General features: G+C 40.8%; 1 protein-coding gene across 1 annotated transcript in view; it reads right to left on the bottom strand.

Annotated features, from left to right (window-relative positions):
* The window catches only part of WNT2 (Wnt family member 2), a 72,098-nt gene that overhangs the window by 3,569 nt on the left and 54,410 nt on the right, over positions 1-14,119 (bottom strand).

Raw genomic sequence — 14,119 nt, 5'->3', positions numbered from 1 at the left:
AGTCAGAATGAGTGAGCCACCTGTGCTGACACAGGGATCTACTGAAAACCTGATCTGTTGGTGACTCCTGAGGACTGATGCAGGCCATCCCTGGTCTAATTAGGGTGCCCAGACGTCCCGGTTTTTAAGGCACTGCCCCGGTGTCCCGACTACAGTATCTCTGTCCTGGTTTTGTGAGCAGAGAGGAGCATGGGCTGTGCAGTGCAATTACTCCTCCAGCCACAAGGTGGCGGTGTGCAGCTTCTCTCCCTGGCTGTATTTCAGCAGATCAATCTCAAAAAGAGCGATTTGCTGATTTTTTCATTATTATTATTACCAACACACTCGGCAGATTCAAAAATCCCTTGACGGATTTTTAAGAATCCGCCAACGAGGTGCTGAATCCATGGATTGGATTCTATAAATCCGTCAATGGATTGTATCCGCTGGTGGTTTTCTATGATTCTGCGCCGATTAAAACCAACCAAATACGTTTGCGGATTTTACACTGCCAAAGGGATTTTGGGGGTAAATCCGGGAATCTCGCCCATCTCTAATCATGACATACTAACTCAAATTATTTAGCGCCAACGCAATGCTCCACTGTAATAATGTGCCTAGGCCAATGAGATATACAACGCCCATTTTGCATATGCATTAAAAGTTTCAAATGTTTAAGCTTTTGTGATATGCACATGGAAACTTTGTTCTACCTGTATAACCTTATAATAATGTTATAATCTTTCATCGATTGTGCTGCCTAGGGATTCGTAATGATATACAACACTTGGAAATGAGACACAAAGGAAGTAATCCCTTGGAAGTTGTGGCACTCCTTTTAAAACAATAGATGCTTTCATTATTCCTGGATCCACTAATAAAAAGATATTTAGTGTTTGTGGATGTTTTATATTATTGGAATTTAGTACATTACTTTGAATGACTCATTAATGAAAATATAATATTGTTCAATATAAAGAAAAACAAGTAAATACAAAAAAGAAAGAAGGAACCGATATAATTTATAAAATGAACACCAGAACGCATCAATAGAATCAATCTCTGGATATTGGATACTCAATAGATTAATAATATATTCTATATTTTAATTTTCCATTTTGGACCAATATGTTACAGTACGAATTTGTGCAGAATAGATTAGCTTCCTAAATTCTACAAAAATAATGGCTTCATTTGTGTAGGACTCTTAAATGATGGAGGATGATCTAGTTGTGTGATAGAGCCTAGAGAGATGTGCTTGTGTAGGCAATTAGAGACAGCTGCTAACAGCCTAGTGCAATTACTAATAGGAAATCACCCTGAATGGGGGAAAAATTGGCGGTGCACAGCGTGCCAGCAAGTGCTTCATGCGTTCCGGAAGCAGGAAGTGAAAACGGAAGCTGGATAGCAATTCTCAGTTGAAAAATTTAATGAACAGCAATGACAAACAAAAACATCAATAAAAAGACAAAATCATCTTGAGAAGGAACTCTGACGCGTTACGTGCATCTACTGCACTTTGTTACAAGGGTCGTGAGTAATACAGGCATACCCCGCATTAACGTACGCAATGGGACCGGAGCATGTATGTAAAGCGAAAATGTACTTAAAGTGAAGCACTCCCTTTTTCCCACTTATCGATGCATGTACTGTACAGCAATCGTTATATACGTGCATAACTGATGTAAATAACACATTTGTAACAGGCTCTATAGTCTCCCTGCTTGGGCACAGCTTCGGTACAGGTAGGGAGACGGTATTGCTGTTCAGGATGTGATGACAGGCGCATGCGTGAGCTGCCGTTTGCCTATTGGGTGATATGTACTTACTCGCGAGTGTACTTAAAGTGAGTGTACTTAAAGCGGGGTATGCCTGTATGTCTTTGACACTGTTCTTTATATTTATGGTCTAGCTCTAAGGGTTGCTGTTGGAGTTATTATTTAGATAGGGGTCAGGGTCCCTGGTTTACTTAGGTTCCCTTGACATCCCTTTTCTATGTTTTACCCACACCCCTAACAATGAGCATTATTGACCTCATCACAGTTTTTACTCACTATATTTACCTGGATCCTCCAACATAAGTGCATTTGAAATGATGATTATGCTACATAGCTAGTAATTATTTCCAAGGAGAAGCTAAGTATTTTACTTTGAGCACTGGCAGGGAAGATTCTTCTCTATTCACCTCTTAATGCAATTACTATGTCACAAAGGCTATTGCTGTGACCAGCTTCCTAATAGAAGGTCACTGTATTGCAGCGAAGACGGTATATTTCTATATTGATCAGGATCTGTGGTCACCCAGAAACGGTCCTCTTTGTTTGCTGGCATGTAAAATGGACAAGCAGACGTAGAATTAAAGGTAATCCATTAGATCACAAACTAATCCTTTGTGCTGCTGTGTGAGCACAGGTGATGTCTGAGTCTTTTAGACTTTTCAATACTCCTCATACAAACATCCCTCTGCAGCAGCAAAAACACCAGTGACATTGTGTCAAGATCACAGCATCTAGCTACATAACTTCAGTATCTCTACCACTACATAATAACCACAGATTTATGTTATCCTTCGTCTAGCTAAACCTGAAACGCCAGATCCATTTCTCAATGGAAGAGGACAGTTTGTGGATACCTGTATTTGTGTAAGGGAGAGCTTAGGTCAAATTCACCATCATTATACTGTATTACTATTATAATTCTGCAAAATGCTGGAGAATGCAGGCACAATTATTATTTGCCCCTATATAAATGATGACAATAGAACAGAAATGTAGATGTTGGATGCATTACTGCTCAGAACGTTGGACTTCATGGCTACAAGCACATACAGCTTATAGTTATGTGATTACTCTTGATTGAAACTCTATTATAACAGTGTGCCATATTTTCTTTGTAAAATACAGCATGTTTAGTAGCTTATCAGATTTAGACCTGTTGATGATAGAGTATAACAACTAACTTTAGACAGAGGTGCATCCTTAGCTCAGGAAAGAATGTGACAGGGATTTTAATGAAATCAAATACACAGATCCAGCGCCCCTCCCAAATTGGCTTGCAATTTATTACCGATACAGTAATTCTACATTTTGATCCTTAGTCTTACATAGTTACATAGTAGATGATGTTGAAAAAAGACGTACGTCCATCAAGTCCATCAAGTTCAACCTATGCTAAATTTAGACAACAGATACTTTATCCTATATCCTATATCTATACTACTTATTGATCCAGAGGAAGGCAAACAAAAAACCCCAGAGTCATATCATCCAATGATATCTCATAAGGGGGAAAAATAAATTCCTTCCTGACTCCAAGAATTTAGTCTTATAATTTTTTTTTAAAAACAAGGAGTCATTTAGTTGCATCTTTTGTTCAAAATATGATGCAAGCCTGCTAACCTCGGTGTACATGCAATATGAGCAGGTACTGTACCTACAATAAAAGTATATTATTTTTTTATTGACCTATGACCTAAACTTAGTGAAATATATGGAACAGGGATTTTAGGGCTGCAGTGGTCAGGACGGAGCTGTAAAGCAATTGGTAGAGCATTCCCAATGGTGGCTAGTAAGCATCTCCAAAAATATTATTTTACTCTAAACTACAAAGCTGCTGTTTAATCTCACAGTAAAGTGGTCATGTTACATAAAGTACGGTATTGTTGACCAGCTAAATTGATTCAATAATATAACTGATAAAGCCATAGACAAAGAAAAGTAAGGTAGAAGTGCTACCTTTAATAGATAACTTGTATTGAAAAAGTGTGCAAGCTTTCAGGACCCCAAAGGTCCCTTCTTCCGGAACAACAAAGTTGGGACCTTATTGCTCCTGAAAGCTTGAACTAATTTCTAAACACATTAGCTAGTAAAGGTATCACGCCTATCGCACTTTTCTTGGTCTATTCTATGGGCCAATACAGTGCCATGCGAAGCTTATGGATAAAAGCATAGAATGCAAGCAACTGTCACGTGGAAGCTGAATACTTTGAGCCTCAAAAATGATATCTACTATAGAGGGCGCTATACTTTCATCTTTATGTGGCATCTTGTACAGTATTGTATATCATATTAGAAATAACGTACATTACTCTAGCAAAAGTACCTGTGATGTTTTGCTTTTTTTCTAAGCAGAACTACAGGCAGCTGCCAGCATTGTATTGAAAACTTTGTCTTTTTAATATTTTTTTTTAATTTTTTATTCTAAATATACCCAGACACACAAAGAACAAAGCCCAATTGTCCTGGAACATTGTCATTCCAAGCGGTTTATCAATAATATACATTTTCTACCAAACTTTTTTTTTTTTTACTTTGTCAGAAATACATTGAAATCTCCTTATATAGTTGAGTATAATTTTAATATGAGCTGAAAAGAACAGTAGAGAAATGCATGTTTTTTTAGATGCTGATAAACTAAACTAAAATGTATTTATTATACATTCCAGACAACAAATCAAAGCAACAATAACAATTTACACTTAAAATAGAACAACGTAAAGTGTGTGGGAAGGGATATGTTAAATGCTGATATTTTTACAATTTGTAGAAATGGCCCAATAGTTGCAGTCCACTTATCCAAATACCTAAACTTCAGAGATCTATTTGACTTTGTGTCAATGTAAACACATGCTGATTAGAACACAAGGCCAACATTTCTGCCATCAAAACTTTCTTCATAATCAAAATGGATTTAAAAAAAAAAATGTATTGGGGTTCTGGGAATTTCCCCATATGTTCAAATCATACAGTACAATTTCTCACATTCAGTACCATATAGAGAATTATAAGGTACTAATGTTTTGTATTCCCAGAGTGCATTTAGAGAGGCCAAATGCTAATTGGGTTTATGATAGGTATACTGTACAACATAGCATTCTTAGCATGGAATATATTGATCAAGTTAGATAATCTGAGATACAAATCTTTATATCACACCATAACATGTCACATGTCAACCTACAGCTCCACCAGTCATGGTCTATAGGTTAATGAGGAAACAGACAGAGCTGCTCTGATATTTTGCTCTCCCCAAATGAACCTTTTTTCCCTTTAATGGAATAGGACACTGCAAATACATTCTGGCAAATCCTGACACATGTAACATTGCATGTCTACAACACTAATCTACAATACCCATGATTGGGATTATATTACATGATGAACTCTGCTGTACAGTATGAGATTTGTTTGAGACAGCCCAGACACCTGATACCTTACACCATGTCAAGCAGATGTCAGCCAGGTATCACTCATTCAACGTCAGGGACTGTATAACAAATGCTTCTCTTGATTTATGTTCTGAACACCACCTAGCATAATCTAGTTTCTATCTTGAAATGATAAAGTAACACTCACTTAACCTCATAACAATGAAAATCATTCTATTTTAGTGTTGCTTTATGTTTTTATGTATGGATATTTGTGAAACATTCTCCTCCGGTTCCAAAGATTTGCTAAAATTACAGTAAGTCACTTTAGTACTATATTTCCCTTAACACGTATACTGCAAAAAAAGGCTTTAAATACATTATGTTGTTGTATCTGCCCTGGATGTCTTTGGTAAGTAACCATGAAGTATACATGTACATAATTCTGTGCATTTGAAGCACCACAAAACGTTGTGTCTGTATAAATACATTTTGCCAAATGATTTGTTCTTCTAGAGTATGTCATGCAATGAGAGAGATGCACAGCTCACTGTACAGAGTCTGTGGACATGCAGTACTTCTCCTTTCGAAGGACATTTTGTGGGTGATGTAATCTGGTAGACATCAATTACTGATAATACATGTAGAATCAAAGTCATAATGTGACTCATCGTTCTAAAAAGGTAAAATGATGGAAGGTTTCATAAGAAACTCAGCGAGCATTTTAAGGATATGAAAATAGAGGCGAGATTAAAAACGGGGGATTACGTTTTTGTTTGTTAAACGTTCTTCATTCTCGCCAGTATTTTTTGCTTCAGCTTAATGTGCAGAACACCCTATGGATATTACAAAATGATTTATATTGGAAAAATCACAAGTGTTAAGAGGTTTCAATTTGAAGATTATGAAGGCAGCTCGTAGAAGGTGTTTCAAAAGGTGATACTTTATGTCTTTCTAGGGAATCTATGCAGTTAATAAACCAAGTGTCATTTAAATATGTACATTTTTAGAATGTTTCAAACTTATTGCAGAAAGGAAAGTTTTTTTTTTTTTCCAAGTCTGTTGTATGAATACTGTATCTTTGTAGCTGAAGCAGAAATATTGGTGTCATTTTTAAGTGGTGCACCTTTAGGCACGGTACTGGCCTGTGCAGATCCCAGTCTGATAACAGCTATGTTTGACCCATGAAAAAGTTGCTATATTCCTATACCTCGGCAAGCAGCAACTCAATTATAAGTTCTTCTGTCTGGGATACACTAGGTGGATGATCATAACGTGCATACCACCAGACTATAGTGGGCAACTATATAAAACGTGTGAGAGATTAATTGGAGTGATCCATCTCCTTCAAGCACATAAGAAACAAGTGACAGTAGTGCGTTATTTGTTTATTCATTTTTATCACTACAGTAAGTCATCGAGAAAAGCAGAACTACATGTCTGATGGAATACATGACAGAACATGGCTGTGCCCAGCTGTTATTGGAGACAATCCTGTAATCTACATAGCAATAAATAGCACATTAATCACACTGACAATTTGGGTGTGCCTCTCCACAAAATGTGTCCCTTTTATACATGCCAATTGTCTTACTGATCTAAAGATGTATGCTAATCTCATGCAGGTAATGTATTTGGGGCGCAGTGAGACAAGTGACCAGCTCACAGTCGAGAGGAGCTGGCAATGTGTGCAATTCAACCACATGGCTTTTTCTTCTCCCAAGTGAAAACTGAACCACAAATCAAGTTCAGGTGTTAAACGGAAGATTTGCAGTCAGACTAAATGACTGTTCTGATGAATAAACTGCAAAGATCTATGTGTCAAATATCTAATGCACCTTGTCACAGAGGGACACATTTTACATTGGTTTCATAATGTGTCTGTTACTTAAAGATAGTGACCTTTTTGTAATAAAATAGGTGTCAAATTTGATGCATTCACATGTCTTGCTAGGTATATAAATGATCTCATATCCAAGCAATAAGTCAATCACAAAACTGTGCTCTCACATCATTACTGTACATTTACAGCAGTACCCTGAAGAAAAGAACAGATACAGAATGTGGTGCAGAATTATATTTTCGGAGTGTATTGTTCCCATGTTCTGCAGGTAATAAATGGTTTATGGTGTTTGCATTGGTCAGTTATCTTCAAGGGAATGCTCCAGCAAATTAATATTTTATTAAAATAATACTTTTTGAGGTGTAAAGGCTGGCTTGAAGTTCAGCATGTTCTCTCAACTTACAGTAATATATTTTCATTTAGACCTGGCGGTGTGTCTTGTAAATATCAGAAAAATGCAGGCACAAAGTAAAAGATGGATGGATCTGATTATCACATTAAGATGTCAACGTGATTAGCAGAAATAAAACAAGTAATATTAAGTGGTTGCTTGAGGGTTGTGTGATGGGATCATGTCATTTGTTTACCATATCTTAAGATGTGTCCAAATGCATAGCAAACAGACAAACAACTTTCCAATATATATATAGTAGATATATCACACAATATTTCTTTATTTTATATATATTATATATATTTATATATTTTTGAGTCAGCCATTTTTATTTTCTATTTTTATTCTCTGTTTTTTCCCAATGTGCTCCATCTCACTTCATTCTCCTGTTGATTTCATTTAAAAGGTTCCCATCCATTGTGACTTGCTAGGCCGACATAGTCTTCAACTTCTACTAGTTCTGTTCCATTTATTTTGATCTTTGCAGAGTTGACACATTTGTTGATCACTTAGGTCTTACTGAGATTCATATGGAGGACCACTTTTTTTTACTTGCTTCGGGAAGTCCTTCGGGAGGTCATCTGGATTTGTGGCAAAAATAACAATGTCATCTGCCAATCGTAGGTGACTTAAGTATTCAGCAAAATACAAAGAAGCCCAAAGCTACATCCAATATGACAAAAATGCACAGTGAAATACCTACATATCTCTTGAAAAAGGGTAATTTAGTTAAACTCTTTGGCCAAAGCATTATAATTCTGCTAGCCACATCAAGGCATGACTATTAGCAGGTCCTAACACTAACTGATTACAATTCTTATTTACCTCTATAATTAGAGGAAGAATGATTGCATTGGATCTGTCACAAACAGCTGCATGCAAGACATGCTCACTTGGAAAGTGGGGAGGTGCGAACTTAAACCCTGGGAGGTAGAGGCCATGGACCTCCAAAACAGCTGAGACCAGCTGGACTAAGTTAATAAACACACAGATACCCAGAAAGCTCTCAGGAGCCTCAACAATTACCACATAATATATGTATGTATATAAGTGTCAATTGGAGTGCTAGTTGGCGTGGCTTAAGTATTCACTGTTGATTTTGATTCCTGTTTCTTCCCAATGCAATGTCCTGATTTGAACAATTCCTTAAGTGTTGCTGTGGAAAGCTTTGGTGACAGTGTCGCCCTGTCACACTTCCTTGCTTATCCTTATCTGGTTTGTATCTTCATTTAATCTAATAGCTGATGTGGCATTTTCGGAAATGTTCATTATAATATCAATGTACGCTGAGATATAGACCAAATCAAATGCTTTATCGTAATCTACGAATCCTAAAATGGGTGGTAGATCATGTTAATTAATTTGGAAATTACTTCTTGTACAACTTGGATGTGGTTCATTGTGTTGTACTGTATCCCCTGTGAAATCCCACTTGTTCTTTAGACTGAGCGAAATCCAGGGTCTTGTGCAGCCGATTAGTGTACATCTTTGTAAAAATCCTCCAAGTGATTGGAAGTAGACTGATAGCTCTGTAGTTATTCAGGTCTTCTATGTCTCCTTCCCTGTTAATGAGGATAACTATAGAATTACTCCAAAAGCCTTCTTTGTCTCTACTGTTACATTTTCACACCAGGCTACCTATTTCTACCTCATCTTATTTTACACTTCCTGTCTACATCCATTGTTACCAGATATCCCTCTTACATACACTGTGGGCAGGGGCATAGCTATAGCCCGGGGGGCTGCACACTTGGGGGGCCCACTCTCCCCTCTGTCGGGCCCTGAGATGCAGGAAGGAAACACAGAGGGAAATCCCTTCTGTAGGTGGGTGGAGTCTGGGTCAGGGGGCGGGGTCCTGAGATGCAGTAGGAAGGACAGAGGGGAAATTCCTTTCTCTGCAGAGCTTCCATAGGTGGCCGGGGCCTCAAGTAGTGCAGCGTGGGGCTGGAGCTGCAGCCTGAGAGACAGGCTGGGAAAGGTGAGAGGGAGGGGAAGGGTTAAATAATGGGGTTAGAAACAGACATGGAAAGGATACAGGAAGGAAGAGACAGAGAAAATGAAGTACAAGAGAGACATTCATAAGAGGGAAAATAAAGGCATGAGAGAGCAAAGAGAGAGAGAAAAGAGAGAGCAGAGAGAGGAGAGAGATCAAAGAGAGAGAGAGCACAGAGAGCAGAGGTAGAGCAGAGGGAGCGCAGAGAGAAAGGAGAGAGCAGAGAGAGCGAAAAGAGAGAGAAAGAGAAATAAGGGGGAGAAAAGGGAGAAAGAGAGACATGAGGGGGCCCTGACGTCTAGCTACGCCACTGACTGTGGGTATATTATATTATGTTCTAAAGCAGGGGTGAGGAACGTCTGGCCCGCGGGCCGTATAAGGCCCGTGAAATCATTTGGTCCGGCCCCCGGGAAGCAAGCCTGCAAGAATGGTTTAAAAAAAAAAACTCCCCCTCTCCTGATTGGCTGCCCGTGCTGTCACTCTGCCAAGATATTTTTTTTTTGGCCCGCCTCTTCCTACATGGAGCAAGTGTAGGGTGCAAGCCGGGTTTCCCCTTCCCTCAGCACTGCCCCCCTCCCTTCTCTCCTCTGGTAATGCCGGGCTCCTTAGGCTCCGCCCCTCTGTCCCTGCTCCGCGGGCCTGCCAGTCTCATCTGCAATGGCTACCTATGCTGCTCCAGCAGCCCATCCACGGGCCCCAGGTAACCCACATGCCCCCTTATACCCACTCCCAGGCACCTTACCCACCCCAAAGGGGGAGAGGCCTTATTTTTGTGTGTGTTTGCAGAGGTGGGCTTATTGTGTGTGTGTGTGTGTGTCTGTCTGTCTCTGTCACTGTGTGTGTGTCTGGCACGGTCACTGTGTGTGTGTCTGGCACTGTCACTGTGTGTGTGTCTGGCACTGTCACTGTGTGTGTGTCTGGCACTGTCACTGTGTGTGTGTCTGGCACTGTCACTGTGTATGTGTCTGTCACTGTCACTGTGTGTGTCTGGCACTGTCACTGTGTGTGTCTGGCACTGTGTGTCTCTGTCACTGTGTGTGTCTGTCTGTGTGTGTGTGTGTCTCACTGTCTCTGTGTGTCTCACTGTCTCTCTGTGTGTGTCACTGTCACTGTGTGTGTGTCTCTGTGTTTGTGTGTCACTGTCTGTGTGTGGCAGCAGCCACCTGAGGTGATGAAGGACCTGAGTATCACCAGGGCGGCGCGGGTAAGCAGCGCTCCGGGGGGGAGAGGGTACAAGAGGAGTGGGGCTTGATGGATGGGGGGGGGAGGGGGTATAAGAGGCTTGGGGGATAGAAGAACGAGTCTGCGGAGGGAGAGACACCTCACTACCACCTCTCCTCCTCCCCATACCGGGCAGCAGCTGCGGAGGAGGGCACCTGCTCCGCAGTGCCGCAGTGTAAGATGAGATGGAGCTATGCAGGGCCCTGACAGGGGAGGGGCAGGAGGGCCCTGGGACACCACCAGGCCTGACACCTAATCCCAGCATCATTGGTCTCCTTGACTTCAATACGTTGTATGATTAACTTTTGCAGACACACCTCCCCCAATGATCTGTGCCCCATAAAATGACTCAGTGTGGTCTAAGCTGTCAGACCGTCCCTCGTGCATCTCAAATTGCCACTTCTTGCAGCTGATTGTCATTCTTGAGTGTCTGAAAGTGAGTGAGAGAGTGAGTGTATGAGTGAGAAGGTCTGGGAGTGTGTGATTCCCCCCCCTGCTCCGATTTGTGTGTGTGTGAGAGAATACAGACACCAACCCACAGTCAGTCATAGTCACCCACCACCCAAGTGTCAGTCAGTCAGTCACCCAAGTGTCAGTCAGTCAGTCACCCAAGTGTCAGTCAGTCAGTCACCCAAGTGTCAGTCAGTCACCCAAGTGTCAGTCAGTCACCCAAGTGTCAGTCAGTCACCCACCCAAGTGTCAGTCACCCACCCAAGTGTCAGTCAGTCACCCACCCAAGTGTCAGTCAGTCACCCACCCAAGTGTCAGTCAGTCACCCACCCAAGTGTCAGTCAGTCACCCACCCAAGTGTCAGTCAGTCAGTCACACAAGTGTCAGTCAGTCACACAAGTGTCAGTCAGTCAGTCACACAAGTGTCAGTCAGTCAGTCAGTCACCCACCCAAACCTGGAAAACCAGTTGCGAGTAGCAACATCATCAATACCAGCTAACATCACACGCCTCACCAAAGAGAAGCAGTTCCAGCCATCACATTAGGGGTGAGTTAATTAAATGTTTGACCAAATATAGCAGGCTAATTTTTAAGTTGATCATTTTGTATGGCCCGCGAATTATGTTATATATATCCAAATGGCCCTTGGCAGAAAAAAGGTTCCCCACCCCTGTTCTAAAGCTTTTAACATTTCAACTACTTGTTGGTCCAATAAAAGGTATCATCCAACCTGCTCCCTCTCCCACCTTTGTTTTGTTACTCCATTGTTCTTGAATTGTCCTGTTCTTTAAGCAACATGTAAAGAGTTTTGCCAGGATTTTCTCTACTTTCTCCCCAGCTTCTTTCAAGATTTCAATTGTTTTTGATTGGTGTGCAATACACAATACTTATACAGGCTGTGCTTGTCTGTTTTTCCTTTTTCCCATTTTCTTATATCTTCAGTTATACGTTTGTGGATCGTCTTACACAGCTCTGCATATTAAATTCTCTTTCCTGCGTTTGCTTTATTTCTGGTCATCTCCTTAGTAATTGCTTTGTCTCATCAACCATTTTCTTATCCTGTTTCTTCTAAGTGATTCCTCCAGTTTCTGTCTGCGCTTTAAACTATAACAAACAATTATGAAGAACCGATGAAGATGAAAGTGTCCCCATGCATTTCAAAGCAAGCTGAAATGGTTTTTCAGTTCCAGTTGAAATTTTCTGCTGTTATTCTTGAGGATGTTGATTGTTTTTGTCTTCTTTTTAAAATATTTTTTTTCTTCTCATTTATGCATTCAGATGCAATTTGCAGCAAACCAATCGGTGATCACTCCTTGTGTCAAAACAGTTAAGGACAGTTCGGTTCTCAATGGCTTATTTCTTGTTAACTAGGATATAGTCAATTACTGTAATTGTTGACTCCAGTGGGTCCATTCCATGTTTTCTATTTGAATTCTTCTTGAATTAATTCTTCATGATGTAGATCTTTTCCCATTCAGAAACTTATACTAATCTGTCTCCCCGTTCATTCCTGCTACTGTAACCATACTTACAGTATCAACTGATACTTCGTCTTTCAAACCAATCTTGGCATTGATATCTCCCATAACCATCTTGAGGTGACAATATATACATATCTATATCATCTTCAGCCCTTGTCAATCAACTGTAATAACCAGCATACTTTACATCTCTCCATACTTCTTTGAGTTGTCTTCGTGGGTTTTCCAATTTGTTGCTGGAGGTGTTCTCGATTTGTGACAAGTATTCATCATGGCTTTTGATTCCTTTTTCTTTCCAATTCAATGGCTTGCACAATTCTTCAAGTATTGATGTGAAAAGCTAAACAGAGAAGCACATGCTCCATAGTGTAAGACAGTATTTAATTTAAATATCAATAAAAGCAAGTATAGATACAGTCACAAACAAATGTTTAAAAAACTGCCTTGAAAGAACGTCTCTCAGAGGTTACCAGTCAGCAAAAATGAATATCTTTAGAGAGCTTAAATGTTTCTGAGTTTGCTCCACTGTCCTGGTCATCTCCTGATGTACTATAAGCGGCCTCTGCTTTCCTCAAGCTGCATTTTCAGTGAAGTTGATAGGCTGTCTGTGTGGCATCACTACATAGCCAGGCTATCTGTGTCACGGAAGATCAGCAGTGGGAAAGTTGGTTTAGACTTGTAGTCAGCTTAACCGCTTTTTAGCTTCCTACATCACTTCAATATTCGGCATCTACCGTCAGAGTAGGTGGCTATGTCTCCGCGCTCAGTAATGCGTAGCCACAACCATTAACCCCATGCATTTTGCATGCAGGGGCTTCATCAAGGGGACCCCTGACAAAGCTCCTACGAGCGAAATACTTCCGAATGCGGAAGTGAGATGTGAAGCTGGAAAGCGGCGAAGCGGACTACAAGCGGCGCGGACATAACGGAGGCAAAGACTCGCGAGACTGTCTAAACGTCCGGGATCTGGTGCAGGATGCCAGCGCCGGAAGAACAGATGATCGGACTCTCCTAGATCACCGGAAAACCAGGACAACATTGAGGTTTCCATGCCCGTATTCATCTGTGCCCGCATTCATCTGTGCCCGTTGATGCTATCTCACATTTAAGGAAGCAGTATTTGCTTTTAATTGGTGTACAATGCACAATACGTATACAGGCTGTGCTTATCTGTTTTTCCTTTATCCTATTTTTCAAGTTTCCCCCCAAAAAGGGGTTACTGGACATTGGACTCATAGATCCTAGTTCATATGGGCTGAGCAAGCCAGGTATATTGTTATACATTTTCATTCATATAAGTTTAGTTGAGCATGGTTCAATTGTGTTACACCAGAGGCGCGCAAACTTTTTTTGCTGCTCCCCCTCTGCCTCTTCTGCTCCGGAGGTGCGCCCCTCCCCACCCACCTTACCTCGCGCGGCGTCAAATGATGCAGCGGGGTCATTTGAGGTCACGTGACCCATGACATAATTTGACGCGTGTGACGTCACGTCACATGACCACGCCGCGTTACCATGGACACGAGTCCTGACGCCAACAGAGACAAAGTAAGTTTAGAGTTGCAGGGGCCTCATGCGATCCCCCAGCATTTAATGTAAATGCCTTGTGGGAAGA

The sequence above is a fragment of the Ascaphus truei genome, chromosome 5, assembly GCF_040206685.1.
Source record: "Ascaphus truei isolate aAscTru1 chromosome 5, aAscTru1.hap1, whole genome shotgun sequence".
Taxonomy (NCBI): Eukaryota; Metazoa; Chordata; class Amphibia; order Anura; family Ascaphidae; genus Ascaphus; species Ascaphus truei.
This window is presented reverse-complemented; position numbering and strand designations above follow the sequence as displayed.